General features: G+C 42.0%; 1 non-coding gene across 1 annotated transcript; it reads right to left on the bottom strand.

Moving 5' to 3' along the window:
- Positions 1–3,544: 3,544 nt before the first annotated feature.
- Positions 3,545–3,619, bottom strand: Trnas-cga (transfer RNA serine (anticodon CGA)). The gene has a single exon. It is a non-coding gene; the product is annotated as a tRNA-Ser (tRNA).
- Positions 3,620–5,077: the final 1,458 nt, after the last annotated feature.

Below are 5,077 nucleotides of genomic sequence, written 5' to 3'. Positions count from 1 at the left end.
TTTTTTTGGCTCGGGCTACCTTTTTTTGGCTCGGCTACCTTTTTTTGGCTCGGCTACCTTTTTTTGGCTCGGCTACCTTTTTTTGGCTCGGCTACCTTTTTTTGGCTCGGCTACCTTTTTTTGGCTCGGCTACCTTTTTTTGGCTCGGCTACCTTTTTTTTTGGCTCGGCTACCTTTTTTTTTGGCTCGGCTACCTTTTTTTTTGGCTCGGCTACCTTTTTTTTTGGCTCGGCTACCTTTTTTTTTGGCTCGGCTACCTTTTTTTTGGCTCGGCTACCTTTTTTTTTGGCTCGGCTACCTTTTTTTTTGGCTCGGCTACCTTTTTTTTGGCTCGGCTACCTTTTTTTTTGGCTCGGCTACCTTTTTTTTTGGCTCGGCTACCTTTTTTTTGGGCTCGGCTACCTTTTTTTTGGGCTCGGCTACCTTTTTTTTGGGCTCGGCTACCTTTTTTTTGGGCTCGGCTACCTTTTTTTTGGGCTCGGCTACCTTTTTTTTTGGCTCGGCTACCTTTTTTTTTGGCTCGGCTACCTTTTTTTTTGGCTCGGCTACCTTTTTTTTTGGCTCGGCTACCTTTTTTTTTGGCTCGGCTACCTTTTTTTTTGGCTCGGCTACCTTTTTTTTTGGCTCGGCTACCTTTTTTTTTGGCTCGGCTACCTTTTTTTTTGGCTCGGCTACCTTTTTTTTTGGCTCGGCTACCTTTTTTTTTGGCTCGGCTACCTTTTTTTTTGGCTCGGCTACCTTTTTTTTTGGCTCGGCTACCTTTTTTTTTGGCTCGGCTACCTTTTTTTTTGGCTCGGCTACCTTTTTTTTTGGCTCGGCTACCTTTTTTTTTGGCTCGGCTACCTTTTTTTTTGGCTCGGCTACCTTTTTTTTTGGCTCGGCTACCTTTTTTTTTGGCTCGGCTACCTTTTTTTTTTGGCTCGGCTACCTTTTTTTTTGGCTCGGCTACCTTTTTTTTTGGCTCGGCTACCTTTTTTTTTGGCTCGGCTACCTTTTTTTTTGGCTCGGCTACCTTTTTTTTTGGCTCGGCTACCTTTTTTTTTGGCTCGGCTACCTTTTTTTTGGCTCGGCTACCTTTTTTTTTGGCTCGGCTACCTTTTTTTTTGGCTCGGCTACCTTTTTTTTTGGCTCGGCTACCTTTTTTTTTGGCTCGGCTACCTTTTTTTTGGCTCGGCTACCTTTTTTTTTGGCTCGGCTACCTTTTTTTTTGGCTCGGCTACCTTTTTTTTTGGCTCGGCTACCTTTTTTTTTGGCTCGGCTACCTTTTTTTTTGGCTCGGCTACCTTTTTTTTTGGCTCGGCTACCTTTTTTTTTGGCTCGGCTACCTTTTTTTTTGGCTCGGCTACCTTTTTTTTTGGCTCGGCTACCTTTTTTTTTGGCTCGGCTACCTTTTTTTTTGGCTCGGCTACCTTTTTTTTTGGCTCGGCTACCTTTTTTTTTGGCTCGGCTACCTTTTTTTTTGGCTCGGCTACCTTTTTTTTTGGCTCGGCTACCTTTTTTTTTGGCTCGGCTACCTTTTTTTTTGGCTCGGCTACCTTTTTTTTTGGCTCGGCTACCTTTTTTTTTGGCTCGGCTACCTTTTTTTTTGGCTCGGCTACCTTTTTTTTTGGCTCGGCTACCTTTTTTTTTGGCTCGGCTACCTTTTTTTTTGGCTCGGCTACCTTTTTTTTTGGCTCGGCTACCTTTTTTTTTGGCTCGGCTACCTTTTTTTTTGGCTCGGCTACCTTTTTTTTTGGCTCGGCTACCTTTTTTTTTGGCTCGGCTACCTTTTTTTTTGGCTCGGCTACCTTTTTTTTTGGCTCGGCTACCTTTTTTTTTGGCTCGGCTACCTTTTTTTTTGGCTCGGCTACCTTTTTTTTTGGCTCGGCTACCTTTTTTTTTGGCTCGGCTACCTTTTTTTTTGGCTCGGCTACCTTTTTTTTTGGCTCGGCTACCTTTTTTTTTGGCTCGGCTACCTTTTTTTTTGGCTCGGCTACCTTTTTTTTTGGCTCGGCTACCTTTTTTTTTGGCTCGGCTACCTTTTTTTTTGGCTCGGCTACCTTTTTTTTTGGCTCGGCTACCTTTTTTTTTGGCTCGGCTACCTTTTTTTTTGGCTCGGCTACCTTTTTTTTTGGCTCGGCTACCTTTTTTTTTGGCTCGGCTACCTTTTTTTTTGGCTCGGCTACCTTTTTTTTTGGCTCGGCTACCTTTTTTTTTGGCTCGGCTACCTTTTTTTTTGGCTCGGCTACCTTTTTTTTTGGCTCGGCTACCTTTTTTTTTGGCTCGGCTACCTTTTTTTTTGGCTCGGCTACCTTTTTTTTTGGCTCGGCTACCTTTTTTTTGGCTCGGCTACCTTTTTTTTTGGCTCGGCTACCTTTTTTTTGGCTCGGCTACCTTTTTTTTGGCTCGGCTACCTTTTTTTTTGGCTCGGCTACCTTTTTTTTTGGCTCGGCTACCTTTTTTTTTGGCTCGGCTACCTTTTTTTTTGGCTCGGCTACCTTTTTTTTTGGCTCGGCTACCTTTTTTTTTTGGATCGGCTACCTTTTTTTTGGCTCGGCTACCTTTTTTTTGGCTCGGCTACCTTTTCTCACAGGGGCTGTCGTCAGTACAAACTGCAAGGTTGGTTAACATCTGCATTAATGTTAAAAAATGCATTCCTCTACAAGTTTCCATATTTTTATCCAACCCTTATATGACAGTCCATAGGGCCCTCAAATGGTTCAAATGGCTCTGAGTACTATACATCTGAAGTCATCAGTCCCCTAGAACTTAGAACTACTTAAACCTAACTAACCTAAGGACATCACACACATCCATGCCCGAAGCAGGATTCGAACCTGCGACCGTAGCAGTCCCGCGGTTCCGGACTGAAGAGCCTAGAACCACTTGGCCACCGTGGCCGGCTAGGGGGCTCATGTTGGAATGACCACGTAAAGCAAATTGTAGGAAAATCAGCTGCCATACTGGGATTCAGAGCAGATTTCAAGGGACTGTAGTTCATTCACCAAAAAAAGTGGGTTACAGAACTACTCTTTATCCAACGAAGAGCGGCGCGTTTCTTCACGAGATCTTCCACTCGGCGGGAGAGCGTTAGAGGTACGTTCGACAGTACCCAGCGACAGACGCTACGAGCGAGCCGGCGTGCACCACGGAGGAGTACACTGACGGCGTTCAGAGTGTGTTCGTTCTGAGAAATATCGGCCAACAACACTACTTCCACTCTCACACGTTTCACGAAATGATTACAGCCACGGAATCTCACACACTAGATCTCGTACGGAGCATTTCCGACAGTCTTCCTTCCCAAACACAGTTCGTGAGTGGAACAGGAAGTAGTAGCACAAATATGGATCTAGATGGGTGTATATTGTACTTTGGCTCTCGTCAGTTTTGTAGCATCGCATCTGTAAGTGATTTTTATATGTATTCAATTGAGAATCTGTCGCAGACAGATGTTACTGTAATGTTTCAGGAAGAAGTGCTCACTATCTTTTATCTTGAATGAGATTTTCACTCTGCAGCGGAGTGTGCGCTGATATGAAACTTCCTGGCACATTAAAACTGTGTGCCGGGCCGAGACTCGAACTCGGGACCTTTGCCTTTCGCGGGCAAGTGCTCTACCAACTGAGCTACCCAAGCACGACTCACGCCCCGTCCTCACAGCTTCACTTCTGCCAGTACCTCGTCTCCTACCTTCCAAACTTTACAGGAGCTCTCCTGCGAACCTTACAGGAGTCTCGGTCCGTCACACAGTTTTAATCTGCCAGGAAGTTTCATCTTTTATTTTGTTTGCTTTACTGGAATATAAAGTTCAGTTTACATAAAGCGTGGTGATAAACTTGTTTCCTAATGCGCCACGTTCCCTTACTAATCAGACATCCTACGTTTTTTGTCCACTGATTAACCGGACAGTGTCTCACTGAATGAGTCTTGTCTTGCCACCCTGTCAAACGCGCTCAACTTAAATTTTTTTTTTGATTACTTTCGATCAGTTAGCAGCAAAAACCTCACTGAGACTACAGTTCTTTTTAATCCTGGATATATTTGCACAGTACTCAGTTGCAGTGACTACCACATTTTTGATGAGCAGTGTTCTTCTATGTTTTTGTGTTCCGGTTTTTATTAATTGTAACTTCCTTTTCAGGAACCCAAGTCACCAATATGACTAAATTCTTTGTACAAGACGTCATGAGTGCTTGCAACACAACACAATGGCACGGAATGAAAAGAACTCTGCCCTGGGAAACATCGGCAACGAATTACATAAACTCAAACCTTACCTGGGTGGCTAACGAGTTTATTAAAAAAATTACATAGTGACTATCTTTTGAGAAATAATCTAGTAGAGTTTAGAAAATTAAACCAGCTTTCTAAAAATTATAATACGTAAGTCGATTTGCGCATTCACTAGCTTTCTGGGGCCAGAAAATTTTCCTAATGCAAATTAGGCATAGTATGAAAATAAATCATTACGATTATGTACAAAAACCATATTCAGGGAGTTAAATATATAATCGCAGTTCCCTGTACTCTTTTACAAACAACCTAAACAATACGTACTTGACATAAATATGCATGCAAAACAGGAACCAACAGATCACTCGTCTGGTGAATTGTGAATCAATCGCAAATAACGGTAGATAATAAACACTGACACCACTGTTAAGCTCTCCGTTAAGGAAAAATGTGAAAGATATAGTTACACAATTTATACCTGTTGAATTTGAAGGCAAAATTTCAGTAACATTGCTTAAGTAGCAAAGTGAAAATATGTTTTACATTTTATGAATATGAGGCGCTTATAGGCGCTGTATAAATGTTATATAACAAAAGCATGATGATATTTTAGAAATGTCGAAGTTTCCTATTTTTTTCCTTCCCTTCTTTTAGTATCTATGCCGTTACTTTCCCTATTAACTGCTTTGTTTGCAGTTTACTGTTGTGTTAACGGTAAAGTCACTCTCTGAATACTGTACTAAGGTTTCACGTATTAAACGTCTTGTTATAAAATGCCGTGCTCAATATTTTATCAATTACACTTGTTACTTCTAGTGTATTTTAGACATTTTAATTGTATTGTTCATTTGTACCCCACAAT

Source organism: Schistocerca cancellata, chromosome 10 (assembly GCF_023864275.1).
Source record: "Schistocerca cancellata isolate TAMUIC-IGC-003103 chromosome 10, iqSchCanc2.1, whole genome shotgun sequence".
Classification (NCBI taxonomy): domain Eukaryota; kingdom Metazoa; phylum Arthropoda; class Insecta; order Orthoptera; family Acrididae; genus Schistocerca; species Schistocerca cancellata.
Note: the sequence above shows the minus strand (reverse complement) of the source record. Positions and strands in the feature narration are given on the sequence as shown.